Source organism: Scophthalmus maximus, chromosome 2 (assembly GCF_022379125.1).
Source record: "Scophthalmus maximus strain ysfricsl-2021 chromosome 2, ASM2237912v1, whole genome shotgun sequence".
Classification (NCBI taxonomy): Eukaryota; Metazoa; Chordata; class Actinopteri; order Pleuronectiformes; family Scophthalmidae; genus Scophthalmus; species Scophthalmus maximus.
Window position 1 is genome coordinate 650,456 of NC_061516.1, and position 15,613 is coordinate 666,068.

At 37.9% G+C, this 15,613-nt stretch overlaps 1 protein-coding gene across 2 annotated transcripts in view; it reads left to right on the top strand.

Annotated features, from left to right (window-relative positions):
* Window positions 1-15,613, top strand: part of nrxn2b (neurexin 2b) — a 675,914-nt gene that overhangs the window by 206,261 nt on the left and 454,040 nt on the right. Inside the window, exon 1 of one of the 2 annotated variants that reach the window (XM_035625686.2) lies at window positions 13,050-13,145. The exons of the other annotated variant lie outside the window; for it this stretch is intronic. The gene's annotated coding sequence lies outside the window, so the exon portion shown is untranslated. Of the gene's footprint in view, window positions 1-13,049; window positions 13,146-15,613 lie in introns of those variants that run through there. 2 annotated transcript variants of the gene reach the window in all.

A 15,613-nucleotide genomic window follows, 5' to 3' on the forward strand; every position in this document is an offset into this window, starting at 1 on the left:
TATGTGATATGAGCATGACGAATCATGCACACAGATAAGATCTAATCAGTCTCCAATGTTGCATAAGTGATGACTTTAGAAGCTTAAACGTAGTAGTGTGGATGTAGCCAAAAGAGTATGTTGTGTCCGTATGTGCATCTGCAACGAAGCATAATTAAGGCTTATATTATATAAAGGTATGTTAAACATCGAGTAATATAGCCATACATTCTGTCACTGGGAGAAGCATGGCACAACCATTTTCCCCTCAATATAACAAAATTCCATCACCAAGTAACTCTGTAAATCAGCATGTCGCAAAAACACAAAGCTGGCATAGATCATGCTACTTCATGCTAACAACACAAGCTATATATCCTATGAAAGCCACGACTCCAGAGATTCTCACAGTATATTATATATTTCTACGATCACTGAACCAGCTGCCGAAGGACAAAAAACAGTTCACAATAAACAGTGATATACGTAAATAAAATGTCAGATATTTGATGTTTTATCACGACAACTTGAGTTTTAGTCCACAATTCCGCTACTGTTAGATACTGCAATATCTCGTTGTCACTTTGAGATTATTCCCGACACTGCACATTTTTACCTACAGGATCACATTTGTACTGCAAAATAGGTATGGGCCCTATCTTTATGGTTGGTGTTAGGGTTAGTCTTCTGAGACTGTTTCAAACAATCATACTTCTCTTTGTGATGAATCATACTTTTGCTTTTAAAATATGCAGTGCAATCAACCTAGTTTATTGGATTAATCCCCAAAGAAATCCACAACAACAATCACTGTGGTGGAAACAGTAGTGCAGGACTGGATTTCCTTCATCAGTTTCCTTCATGATATTAAAGAAAGGACAAATTAACTGAAAGGTACATGATTCACTGATATGCTTCAAGTCTTTATCTGTATTTATGGGCCTATGAGTTCATTCAGAAAATACCAAACGGTTACTTAACAGTGGGGAAGGTCATTACAAGTGCATATTCATTTGAACTCTGTAATGAAACAGCCATTGTGGGTGACTGGATTTTTATATGAACCTATGTCCTAATAAATAACAGTTGCTACAGTGATTGGTGGTTTGCATTTCTGTGCGGTGTTTCAGAGAATGGATGAATGCCTTCTCTGCTCCAATTATCCCATAATTCCTGCCCTGCATCCCCTTATTCTTCTTATTTCTGCCCCCTCCACCCTTTGATAGATTTTGGCTTAGGGTTAAATTTGTCGTGCTTTCATAACATTAGCTTTTTCTTCGATTTTAAATCTTGGCAAGCACAGAGCAATATGCAGGAAGTCGTGTTCAGTTTCCTGACAAGTCTTTAATTAGTTTTTTAATGCTATAAAAAGATGGTGTGACATCATGATTGGCAGCTGAGGATTACTCATGATTGGGTTAGTCTTGTGTACAGGTGTGACCTTGGTACCTTGGCTCCACCTCCTCACTATTGCACAGACGTGTGATGTGGTTAATGTCACCAATGTCTGCATTGCACACAACACATAAAAACACAAAATGTAAGTGAACTTTAACAGTAAAGCCCCCTCATTTTTTGATTTGTTTCGCAATTTAAAATGATTTGAGGACAATCAAAGCTGATTGAAACATTGAAAAACATCAATGGCATCTATTTAACTCTTTGTGAAGAAATCTTTATTGTAGTAGGACATAAAGAATGTAAAAAAAAAATAAGATTGAGGAAGACCACAAAAATAAATGAATAAAATCTGGCTTGCTGAGCTTCTCTTTGCTTTACATTCATGCTGTTACACTTATCTGCAGGGGGGAACTCAGTGCCTCCATTTCTCCACTGAAGCAGTTAAAGATTAGGGTGCGACCAAGCACTCCTGGAGCACTCTATATGGACTGTGAAGCATTTAACACTTGTTTAACTATGTGAGAGCGATGGCATTCAAACTTGGCGGAAAATGTTTAATGAACCTCAATGTGTGAAATTCAGGTCTCAGTTCTCCAAGCTCTATTTATTAATAAAAATAACCCCAGAGCAGACAAAATAATGAGTGAAATAAGCACTTGAACACAACAGAGCACTGTGCACTATGTACACACACTATGGGTCAAGCGTTTTAGAACACCTCCATTTTTCAACTTGAATTTTTAATCTCTCAGTGTTTCTGAAATTTAAGTATAAAAGAAGAAAAAAAAGCATTGGTATATTGTTATTTTGACTTATTCCACAGCCAGACACACTCTGGCCACTTATCTTTCCATAAGGGCAATCAAATATTGGTCCTTGTTCTTTTCTTTTAAACAAAGCACGACGTTGTGTTGTGGGTCATTATCTTGCTGTAGGATGGACTCCAATCCAGTGTAATTTTTTTATTTGTTGTTTTGTCACCATTCTCACAGAAATATATCCTTCCCTCATGCAGCACAGTATCATAACAATGCATATCACATAATGCTGCATAGGGTGCAGTAAAGAGTGTTCTAATGCTGCTTTTGAGTATTGAAAACAAAAGGAAAAAAAGTTGGAGAACCTGTAGGATATTTAGTTTTTTAAAGGTTTCTTAATCCCTGAAACTTGTATCATACTGTAATGCATGAAAATTTACGTGAGCAAATTCTGAAACTAAATAAACACCATTAAAGAGCACCACCTGCAGGTGTGAACTTGGGGTTATTTGATGAAAAGTAACCTTTAAGCAACAATTGTTTTAGACCAAGAACGATTTCCATTTACAATAGAAACATTTAGACATTGTTAATGACAGATCTGATGCCACACAATCCTCACCAAAAGTACCATGAATTGTGGAAACACTGGCCCAACATCCATTTTTCCGTTGACATTTAAGGTACAGTACATACTTTTTTGAGTGAATGCCACTGTGAAAACCTTTTGAATTATTGACCTAGGTGAAAAACCAGGGCAGAAACCTACAGTGACCTGTAAATTTTTGATACTTAGTGTTTCTAATACTGAACTCTCTCCTGATAGGCATACAGTATGTGTAATAAATCATTACTTTGGCTACTTTTGGAAGTACATGTGTTGCGTTTCTGATACCATCTGATATCAGAAAAGCCTCTGATACTGCTGAAAATGTGTATGTATATACAGATCATATACCAAGTCATTTAGGTAGTTAGACCCAGATATACCCACACTTTTTATGGAGAAATATTGCCAAATTGCGGAAAGTTTTGCTAGCTGTAGATAATGCTACACTACTGGAAATCACTTCTTCTTTACTGCTCTATAAACAGCACAGTACAACTGCTGTTTTGGAGTGGCGAGGAAGAAGTGATTTCAAAATTGACAATATTTAATTCCGGAGAGTCCAAGTTCTATTAGCTGTGGCTGCACTTTGACAGCTATTTAAATAAATTAATCATTGTTTATGCCTAGATTAACTCTAAATAACAGCGCTACCAAATTTTAAGTCAGCTGTTGCACAAAGTCTAAGTCATATTGACTTTGACCCAGCCAATTATTTGGAAGATTAATCAACTAATACTGATATTAAGTGAATAATTTAATCAAGCAGCAGGGCTTGGCAAAGTTAACCACAGACCATTAACTCAGGTTGAGCTTTACAGCAATAGTCCAATCACATTTAACAAAACAAGCCCAAGCACACAAGCACACTAATCATAAAGGAATAGAGAGGAAGCCACACAGTGCCAAATCCCTTATTTGCCCTTCAGAATATTGCCTCTTCATACAATTCCCTTCTCCTTTATCTTTCTTTCACCTCTCTTTCACCTGTTCCTGACCTTCAAGTTCACTCACAGTTTCCCAATTTATCGCCTTCGTGTAATTGACTGGACGTTTCTAAAAGTGTCAGGCAGTCATCAATTAAAACATTCCGTATGTCTTCCATTGCCCCAAACTGGTGCCTTCCTAGCTGAGCAACTGATTAAATCTTTTGATCATACGGATAATAATCATCCAACAAAATGAGACTGAACAGGCAACAGGGAGAAATTTCAAGGCGTGTCAATTATCTTGCAGTGAGTAATAAGATGCCATCAGGGACAGAGTGTTTGACAGTAATGTTTGATGTGTATATTATATGCATTTTGCTTTCCTTCTGTAATTATAGAGTAATTATATCTGCTCCCAATTGTCTTTGCTTGCACACCAAATTTATCTGGTAACTCCCCTCGTACAAATGTCCTTGGACGTAAATGATATCCTGCAAGATGAGTATGAACTTTCAATGCCAAAGTGCATATGACGTGAATCATCAAATATCTCTCTCGTGCCCATTTCATCATTTATGTTTGTATGTCATCCAAATTCTCCAGGACAGAAAAAACATTTCGAGTTGTGTCTAGTGTTTAGCGTCCAAATTTTGCTCTTGTTGGGGCTCTCTAATGGCAAACCAGGGAGCACTTTTGTGTCTTTCAAGGAAAAAAAACCACAAAAAACAAAGCATCTAATGAAATCAGCGATCAAATGTGGGGGTTTTTCAGTGACAGTTTTGATAGCAGAGAGAAAAAGATGAGCTCATTCCAGAGCCGGAAAGCAGACCTAAGCCACGTGGGCTATAAATGCTGATGCTCCATCAACTGAAAAACCCTGAAAAAGAAAAGTATTTTTACTGCAAGCCAAGTAAAAATTATTTACAGTGAAAGCTGTGAGCATAAAATCTGAATATTTAGGCATACTTTTTTGTTTTTGTTATGTATTTATATATGTAGTATATATCATCATACGTGTATGTCTGTATGTATGTGTGTGTTGGCATGTGCACTGTCAAAGAGCACTTGACCTCGAGTAGAGGTATGGGCTGAGGCTAACATAAGGGGATTTGGCGAATTACCAGGCTGCAGTCTCAGCATCGGGTCCAGAGAATTAGAGTAAGGATAGGGTCTAGCAAAGAGGTGTGGAGAGGCACGAGTAGAAGGGGATCAGTGCGGTTGTGTGTGTGTGTGTGTGTGTGTGTGTGAATCCTGTGTTGGTCAAACACAGGATTCAAGCATTACTCAACCCTTTAAGAGGCACCATGTCACATACAACGCGAGCAGCCTCAAGTTTACTGGACAGCGTGATGTTGAAATCAGTTGTCAGTTGAAATAATGTAGCTACACTTTAAAAGAGTACAACACATTTTAACAGTGCTCTGCATAATAGAGGCCATGTGCAAATTCACCCTAACCCTAACCCTCACTCAGATGTGATTTAACACTTTGCTCTCTACATGAACTACTTTGTGAATTTTAGTAAAAGCTTATTTCCTTTACCAAATACGTATTGGTCTTCCATTTCTTTATGCTTTCACACAAGAGGCTGCCATGGCTGGAGGCATTATGTTTTTTCAAGTTTGTCCATCTGTCAACAGCCAGGCTTGCCTCCTACTTTCTGAAGAATGCTATCAAAGGGCTTGCGTTTCATGGGGCCAAGTTCTATTCAATTCAATTCAATTTTATTTGTATAGCGCCATATCACAACATACATTGTCTCAAGGCACTTTACATAGTGAGGTCAATATTACAATATTACAGGGAAAACCCAACAAATCCCACAATGAGCAAAGCACTTGGCGACGGTGGAGAGAAAAAACTCCCTTTTAACAGGAAGAAATCTCTGACAGAACCGGACTCTGTTGTGGGCGGTCATCTGTCTCGACCGGTTGGGGTGAGGAGAGAGAGGAGGAAGAGAGGAGAGGTGGGCAGAAAGAGGGTGGGAGGAGAGACAGTAGGAGAGAAGAGAGAGAGAGAGGACAGTTGTACAACCGCCGCTTTAATCTCTACCAGACTGATACTTATTATTAAAAAATACAATTATGTTCTTGTTATTATTAGTGATGATATTAATAATAATAATAATAATGATAATAACAATAATAATGACGGGTTGGGTCCTGCAGCTCTGGGGTCAGAGATACACTAGGAGAGATAGAAAACACAAACAGGGTTAGTGACGTAATGTAAACATATCTGGGGATAGAGGCGTTGTATAACAGTTGCTTTAATTTCTACCAGACTGATACTTATAATTAGTGAAAACTGACACTTATAAATACAATCTTGTTATTAATAATAATAATAGTAATAATAATAATATTAATAATGATGGGTTTGGATCCTGCAGCTCTGGGGTCAGATCTACTAGGAGAGAGAGAAAACAGAGTTAGTGACATGTAATGTAGATACATGGGGGCAGAGAGAGAGAGAGAGAGAGAGATAGAAAAAGTGGGAGGAGAGAGAGATAAAGAGAGAGATTTTTTATTTTTTTTTAAAAATGTTTATTAAGATTTACCAGAGAACGAGAGAGAGGGAGAAGGAGAGAACAGTGGGGGAGAAAGATGCTCATGACTTGAGGGATCAGAAATGAATTGATCGCATAACTTGAGGGGTTTCATGAATTAGACCTCTCAATACATCAACCATGTCCTTGTCAGCATCAGACTTTGAAACAGTCTGTTTTGTTATCCATATCGTTTTGCTTTCCGTGTCAAGCAGAAGTTTCAGATATGAGCCCACCTCTGCACTTACCAAAAGTAAACAAAATTTGGGGCAAACTCATCAATTATTGTGCGCATTCTCATTCAGATTTGACTGGTGAATCTGTCCATATAGTATTTATGTTGGTTTACCAACTAATTATGAAAAATAACACATTTGTCATAATGGCTATCTTACCAGTGATATATGGAGAAAGTGTCTTACAAAAAATGTTGTTTGCAAAAGTGCCTGCTTTTGTTTTATCAGCTGCACATCCTTTATTTTGACCATACATACGCACCGGTTCTGTGCAGCCCTGGTCAAAAGTCAAAGGTGACCCCCTGACCGTCCCATTCTTGTGAAGGTCTGTGTGATCTCACAACACACATTTTTGTTCAAAACTAAGAATTAATGTACTAATTATGACAAAATACATTTAATGACTTTAATTAACTACCTCCAAAGTCTGAACTACTGTACTGACTGTATATTATAAGTCTGAACAGACACGGATGCAAACTGCAACTTGAATAGGTGGTGGAGGTACACAACAGTGACACGAGTTACACAAACAAAAAAACCCTTTTTTTCGAAAATACCTAGAGACACTTTTTATTAGTTTTGCCCCTTCTTGCCACTCTGTCCCACTGTGCACTCAAATAGGACAGAGATGACATTTGCGACCGTCAGTCTTATTTTCTTTCTCCCGAGAGAGTCACTCACCTTTACTGAGGACTCCAGATTATGTAGCCAGTGTCCACCTGGAATAAATCAGCAAACCATTCTCGGTATCAACCCAAGACAGTTGCTCCTGGCAACATAGCTTTCCCCTAGGGGTGGCTGTTGCTCAGGAGATAGAGTGGGTTGTCCACTAAGGTCGGTGGTTTGATCTCCCATTCCTCCAAAGCACATGTTGAAGTGTTCTTTGGTAAGATACTGAACCCCCAAATTGCCCCTGATGTTTGTACCATCAATGTGAGAGTCGCTGAATGAATGTGTGTATGGTGAGTGGCATGTAGTGTAATGCTCTTTAAGTAGTCAATTAGACTAGAAAAGCACCATAGATATACAACACCATTCAAAATCGTCTACCTCCTGTGAATGGAGCAGGATCAAAATAGATACAATTGATAAATCACTTAATCAGTATCAGGGTTGTTGTTTTTTGTGAAGACAAAACCTAAATTATTATTATTAATACACATCTGTTTGTTCAAAAATGTGGTTGAAATTTTAATAAGAAATAACTTTTCTGGATCAAAATCTATTTGCAATTTTAATGGAACAGATTATTCAATTAGGTTTGCTGTAATTCAAATCAAAAACAATGACATTTTACTGATGACCCTTGTCCGACAGATGTTAGTTGTACATTGTAAATGACACTTTCTGTTTCTTATTCTCAATGACTTGCGCATCTTACCATTGCGTAATGGTTAGATCGGTGGGGTGATCTTGTTAACTTTGCTCTGGCAAAGCTGTGGATGATTTTACAGTCACATGTTGCCCCACCTTGCTCTTGCAGTGGTGGGCGTCACATATTTGATCCTAGTTAAGTACTTGGGACTCCAGTAAGGAACCCGGAATCTAATGAAATGCTAAAAAGTATTATAAAACTCCTTTGAACCGTCAACATAAAAGAAACATGAAGCTGATATCCAATGATCGTCTTACTTCACTACTGTTTGTTGGTGATATGGTGAGGATATAAAAAAGCATTCTGTTCAGGTAAGTTGGGTCAGACCTTGCCTTGGTAAGAATCTGTCAGTATGCAGTACAAGCACAGAGCATGTTTGTGGAAAGGGCAGTAGCAATCACAATCATCTCATCCATCAACTGTATGTTGCTGCCTCTTGAACCCTTTCTTAGTTAATATGTTGCGCACATGGTTGCTTTTACCTGAAGTTTTTAGTGTCACACAAAGAATCACACTTCCTTTGTGGTTACTCACTATATGGAAGGTATCCTTAATTGCAAGACCACATTAATGACTGTAGTCCTTGTAATGTATTACAAGGGAAGTTGAATGATTTTAGATGAACATGTATAATTAAGCCTGGTTGTTGGCACGTTGGGATGCCCAAGGGCAGGGCTATAGTTGAGGTTGTCCTCTGAAGAAAACAACATAATTTGTCATTTCAGCAGGGGTCCGAAAACATCATATTCTTTTATTCAATGAAGGAACCCTCCAGCAGCCATAGTAATTATGTTGAGAGCAAAGGATAAAAGCAGGCGACATTAATATAAAGCAGAGGTCAGTAATAGGTGGGGTGCCCTCCTTTTTGGGATTTGACAAATAACAAATAAGTCATTGAGAACTATTACATTAATAAAAAAGTATTCCTCACAGCTTTTCTAGCCTTTACAGTGCATGTTTAGCAGGACAGGAAACGGATCACTTGTGCTTGATGTTCAAGCATCAGTACTTCACAAACAGGACGAAGAATTATACAGACTATCATTTTTTTTCATGTGCATCCTTTTTTTGATAAATGCACCATTTCCAAACTTAATTTATTTCATATGCACCTATTTATTAACACTGAGACTATTTTGAGATGTGTATCATTTGTTTTTGAATCTTTTTTAAATCACACTTATTGCATGGAGGGGAAATTAATCTTCAGTGAAAGTTAAGTTATGCGCACACACACACACAGGAAACAAAAATTAAGTACAAGGAAAAACTCAAAAATTTAACAATAGCTAATTAGCTAATAGTGAAAATTAATCACTTTTCACATTTTCTCTATTTCTAACTTCTACCATTACATTTATTTAATAAAAGTGTTCTTGTTATTTATAATCCCTGCAGTGCTTGATCGAGTGAGGTATATTTTTTATAATGGAGACATATCATCAATAGAACAATAGGAGTTATCCATGACCAGTGTTTTTTCCTCGTGTAATGTGTACAGGTACATTCCTGGTCAGATGGTTGTGTTATTGGCTGTGTCCCTTGTTTAAAGTACCCTCTCTGGTGAGCAGGGTGCAGCGGCATTTCAATTTAGCAGCAGACTTTACTTTATGCCCAGAGGAAGTCTGAATACAGGAAAGACTCCATCCCTATGTGATCAGAGAGATCTGGTGCTGCCTAACATGGCAGATGACAGCGTATTGTTCGCTTTTTTTCTTTTTGAAGAACAATAGCCTTCCTCTCAGGTAGGATATTACAGTGCACACATGGCCTCAGGGCTTGCTTTATACCTTCACTCTTTTCAGTCTTCTCTTATTTCTTTGAAGTGTTGCTGTGGACTAGTGAGAGTAAGCATCTGGGGTCTATTTAACCCTGGACACTGTGGTTTTCACTGACTCAACCTCCTTTTTCATGACTAAGGATTATTTAGTTAGTACCATTATACGAATTTCAGCTTTATTCAATTTGTGGATGGTTGTTTTCATCAGATTTTTTTGCAAAAGGTGAATTCATTGTATTACCAAAGCAGTCAAAATGTGCGAAATGTTGTGGGTTGTGCATATTCAGTAAGTTGAATGCCTCCCTACCAACCTAAACTTTAAAAACACTGATCTCTATGGGGTAAATTTAAGTTGCTTGCCAAATATTTTTTTAATGGAGAGAACATTTCCCAGATGGACATAAATCATACAGTAATTACATATGTATGGTTACCTTAGTTTGGTTTTCAGCCAGGTAAAAGGGGAGGGGGGAGGGGGTGCAGAACACAATGTGTCACAATGTGAACACATCTGTTGCTGTCTTTAACAATTAATTAAGGATACTTTTATAATCACTCTGATCTAACAGCTTAATTCTCCTCTACTGCATGTTGTAAATTGTCACGTTACTCAAAATGTGATGTAACAGTATTAAAATTATGAGACAATTCAGGAATAAAACATTGCCGTAAAGTGGCAATCAAAGTCTGAAAGAAACTTAATGATGCACAAGATTAAAGACTGCAGATTAATTAATGTGTAAGTTATGACCTTTCTATGGAGGCAGGGATGTAATGACATGAAGGGGAAGCCTGACATACAGTATAAAGTAGTTGTGGACAACAGATACTGTCAGAGTCATAGTCCCTTATTAATCAATACAGACAACTTAACCACATTTTATCACATACTTTTTTTTGCAATATGTTATAAATTACTCTCTCCTCTCTCATCAAAGGAGGATGTGGATGATCTTATGCATTGGCTTTTAATAATCTGCATTATCGAACTATATACTGTACACAACTCTGCGCCCATATTATAATGGGGGATGCTTTAAACCAGGTTTAACAAACAAGTTAACAACCTGATGTGCTTGATGATGTTGATGATAACCCATAGCCTATAAAGCCTGTTGTCAACTTTGGATTTGTTGTAGAAATCCCTTAAAAATATATATATTTTTGTTGTCTAGAGAATTATTCAATTGATGATGATGTTATATTAGAGAAGACTGAAGGTCAGCTCTGGCAGGGTGCGATTTGGACTTGAGGAGGCGGAGCTCAGTTCTGATGGTCTCTGGCCCATTTTAACCTTTGGATATGTCTACATTTGAAAAATTACTTGAGAAAAGGAGAGAGGATGGTAAATCAGTAGTGACAGACTGTTGGACAGAAACAGAAAAGCAGAGATAAAGAAGCAGAATGGGAAATAACATTCAGAAATTTATCATTTCACGTTTTTCAAGGAGGGTTGAAAAATCCCAGCTTTGAAAATCACTGCAGCCTACAGTTTAAATCATTCTTGCGCTTTATTAGAATGGATGCCATTCAAGTAGCACTTGGTTCCTGTACACTATAACACTGCTGAATACCTGACCATAAAAAGAACAGAAGTCATGCTCATGTTACCAAATGAAAATCTGTAGCCAAGAGGAAGTATCACTGCCTGTTTCAGTCAATGACAATGTCGTTCTTCTAAGCACGGTGATGCAAATGAAATGTAACTGTTTAAACACTGATACCTTCAGTCGTTTGCCTCCAGACTAAAATAAATATAGATGCTGCCATGTTTAACTCACTTATTTACTCACCGTGGCAAATGATCATACAGAATTTGGAAAGTGTGATTTAAGACCATGTCAGAGGGTGCTTAGTAGTCAGTGACAGCTTTAGCGAAAATGGAACAGATGCACAGGTTGTCACATACTGATCCCATTGCCCTGTTACCAATAAAATGCTGTATTACATGATGTTCTTAGGACTTGACTGGAGGAAAATTTGACCCCATATCAAACTTTCATTGAACACTTGCTCATAATATACAGAAACCGGTGTATTACCAACTTGCCACAGTGATGATGAAGGGCATGTTATCACTAGAAACTCTGACATTGTTTTACTTGTTGTGTAATTTGTTTATTTCAATTAAGATCCACATCAAACTACATTATGAGTAAATTCAATATCATCTCAGTTAGTCAGTGACTTTGTGGCAGGATTTTAAGTGCCAGATTGTTTGAGAATTTATAAAACTACTGATATCCTGGGCTTTTAACACTCAACAGTATCTTAAATTTAAACAGAAAGGTGTGGAAAAAAAACAGACAGATGAAAAAAACAACAGTGAGTGGCAGTTTTGCAGATGGAAACGCCTTGTTGATGATAGAGTTCAGAGGAGAATGGCCAGAATGGTTGGAGCTGTCAGAAAAGCTATGGTAACTCAGATAACCACGCTTCACAACTGTGGTTAACCCACAACACGTCAGACCTTAATGCGGATGGGCTACAATGGCTGAAGACCACATCAGGTTCCACTCCTGTCAGCCAAGAACAGAAATCTGAGGTTAGACTGGACAGTTTAAGATCAAAGTAATCCGAATGCTTTTAGGCTTTTAAATTTTTACTGTGGCCATGGAAATTGATGTCTAAATCAGTACTCAAATGCTGCTCTAAAACTTGTACCACATGCAAGTTTCAACAAAGCTACCAAGATTGTGATACAACTCCCAAGTTTGTGAACATGACCCCCAAAAATTTGAGTGCCAGATATGCCAAAGGAGACTCAGTGCTTGGCTGTTTTGCAACGTCCCATGCAAGCAAAGCAACAACCATGGTAACTGAAGCCAGGCCAAGATAGTAACATGGCGTTTGCATCGGGTAAGAAGCTACAGACCCCTGTCAACATTGCTAGACTATAACACGTTTTATAGTTACCATTGCCTCACATTATTACCTGTGACTTTTTGTGAAAAACAAATTTGTCCGTGTTTTTGAACGTAGGCTACCGTAAATCAGTTTATATTATCTTGTTTACGTACCTAGCGTTAGCTAGCTCATTAGCTACTACAGAGTGTTACATGGTAGGCCTGTAAATTTACAGCTTTATCTTCAAAATTCATCATTTATTGCTTAGCAGGATGATTGATGCTTTTTATCTATATTTTATAACATTATTAGGGCTTTGCGACTTTGAGGCTGCTTCAATGAGTAGACAAGCGAGTGTAAGAATATTATGTTGCTATTATGTGAGAGTAAAAGTCCTCATGAAGTCGTGGCAGTCAGTTGGACTCTTGGCCAGGACTTTGGGTCAACGATCACTGTCATGTGACGACTAATTAATAATAATAATAATTAATGTTAGAAGTGCATTTTTTTCATGTTTCCACATTTCGTGGTCACTTTAAGAAACCCAGGAAGTTTTGGTTGTGCCATGTGTCATGTGACCAGTAATCAGAAAGTTAGAGAGCATGGCTCTGAGAGTTGTTTTCGTATACAAAGCTGATCCAGCGACATCTGCATACATCTTTTGCCTTTGATAGCATCCTTGGTACGTATTGATTTGTTTAATGTTTATCTACGATTGCATTGCATTATTTTTGGACTATGTATTTATTTTTATGTTAAAAAAAGGCAATGTAGTGATAATGTTTACTGTATGTTTTAGTTTCACCTATCCTTGAGACATCATTAAACCTGTGGATAAAGGAACAATTGTCTTCAAAGTCTTGAGAATCTGACTGTCACGCTATGTATCGACTATGTACCGAGGGCAGTACAATCACTGAATCTAGCATGTCGGGGAAAACCAAATGTTGAGAAGAGGGAGTCGTCTACGAGGTGCACTGGGCAGGGGCCTTGGGATCGACTATGTACCGAGGGCAGTACGATCACTGAATCTAACATTCGGGGAAAACCAAATGTTGAGAAGAGGGAGTCGTCTACGAGGTGCACTGGGCAGGGGCCGCGGGAGACGGGGCAGAGGTCAGCCAGACACCCGAGGACCTGGGAGCCAAAGACATTGTTGATCACCATGTGATGAGCCAGTTGGTACCTGCTGCTTGCACTGGTTTCATTCAAAGATGGTGTAGCTTCAGTTGACTTTGCTAGATGTAAATAGTGTGGTGTGCAAAACATTTTTAAGTATTTGAACAGTATTTGCCAGCCAATAAAGTGTATTTTTGAAAGTGATTGGTTTCTCATTGCATTGATATACAACAATGTGAAGATTACTTTATCAATATATATATTTTGAACCAATTCAAAGGATTACAAATATATTAATTTGGGGTAATCAGATTCACTGATTCAGTACTACCCATGCTATATCTCAAAGAAAAGCATAACAAATGTATCAAAGTAAACAATGATGTAATATTGTCAAGCTTTATTTTCCATACGAATAAAATACAAAGTAGGTGTGTTGAATATTTATAATACTCAGGTAGACTTATGTATTTGGATCTACAAATTTAATGTTTGAATATAGTCGCAGGATTTGTTTTGTGATTCATCTGAAAGTTAATCCAAGGCAATAAAATAATATTTTTCATCTTCTCACACCTATATATCTAAGAAATAGAAAATAAGAATCTAAGAAAAACAAAGCATGCATAAATATTCAGATATTTAACTACAACACAACATTGACATTGAATCAACTACAACCCAATGATATTGTAAAACTTTTCTCATCCTTTTAATATGTATAGAGCCGTCAGGTCTTCTTTTGGGTGGTCTGTTGACATGGTGGTTGTGGTCTGAGCCAGCCAGTAAGATCCTGGCTTCATAGACTGAAGGGCTGATGCTGAAGCGCTTGCTGGCATACAGTATATCAGTATGTGATTATAGAAAGACTCCAGCTCTGCAGTTGACCTGCAAGTTCAGAGGAAACTGTTATAATACTTTTTTTTTTTAAACATAAAGTAGTCTAAAATATCCCTCCTCACAAATTTATCACAAATCTAAATACTATGAGGGGAATTAATCATTCACTTCATATGCTGCATGTAACCAACTTGCCACAAATTGTAAAATGGGCATTTGTGTAAATAATCTGTGTAATTACATTATGTTCAAAGCAGGGGAGATGTGCATTGTACTTTTCTCCATGGCCAAAGTAGAGACTTGCTTCAGGACAAACACCTTTCACTTTCTCGACAACTTTACCTTTGCGTTATTTACAGACTATAACCGGCCCTGTACATCGACTACTGTCACTGCTACAGTTAACTCTGCTTAACGTCACATTTGCTCAGTCACTCTCTCTCACACACTCATTATGCTCACACATATAAATATAAATAGAGTGATGATTGTATTTGCCAATTCAGAACGTGAATGTGACTGTAGCCACAGCTGGGAATATAGACACATACTTAGCATTTAGCATAGCACGGGATGCTAAGTTTGGTGATAAATGGTGATGCTAACTAAACAGTACGACACTGATGGGGGAGGATTTAGCTGCGAGAGCACAGGCAACAGCACACATGTTTGGAAAGCTCTCAAAACCGCTATGACTGCTTGGATGCTATAAAAATATTTTCAGCCACTATGCAATGAAAACAACAACCACAGCACTTTGAACCTAGCAGTTTGCAGCCTGATTACAACACCACAGTAGCATATGGTATGGTTACAGAGTGATACAATAAAATGGAAAATAAAATAAAAGATGAATGAAACAGGGATAATTACCGGTCAAGCAGAAACCATTGTTTGTGAATCCTTTAGGCCTTGCAGCTCTCTCATCTGTGGACGCCGCTCCTATGTTTACACAGGTTTTATCTCTGCTCGATCGGCTTCCTTCTTTTGAGTTCGTTTTTGCTCGTGGTCCTTGTCGTATATGCAGTTTATGGCAAAGGAGGTGGGCAGTTTTTTTGATTCCTGGGTTATGCTTTCTTTGCCACGTTTTTTTCAAACTAACTCCGCTTCTGCTGCTAGCTCCTCGTTGCTAGGACCTTGGCCGAGCGAGTGAGTGTGCGCACATGTACTGTCAGCGCTGCGCAGTGCGTA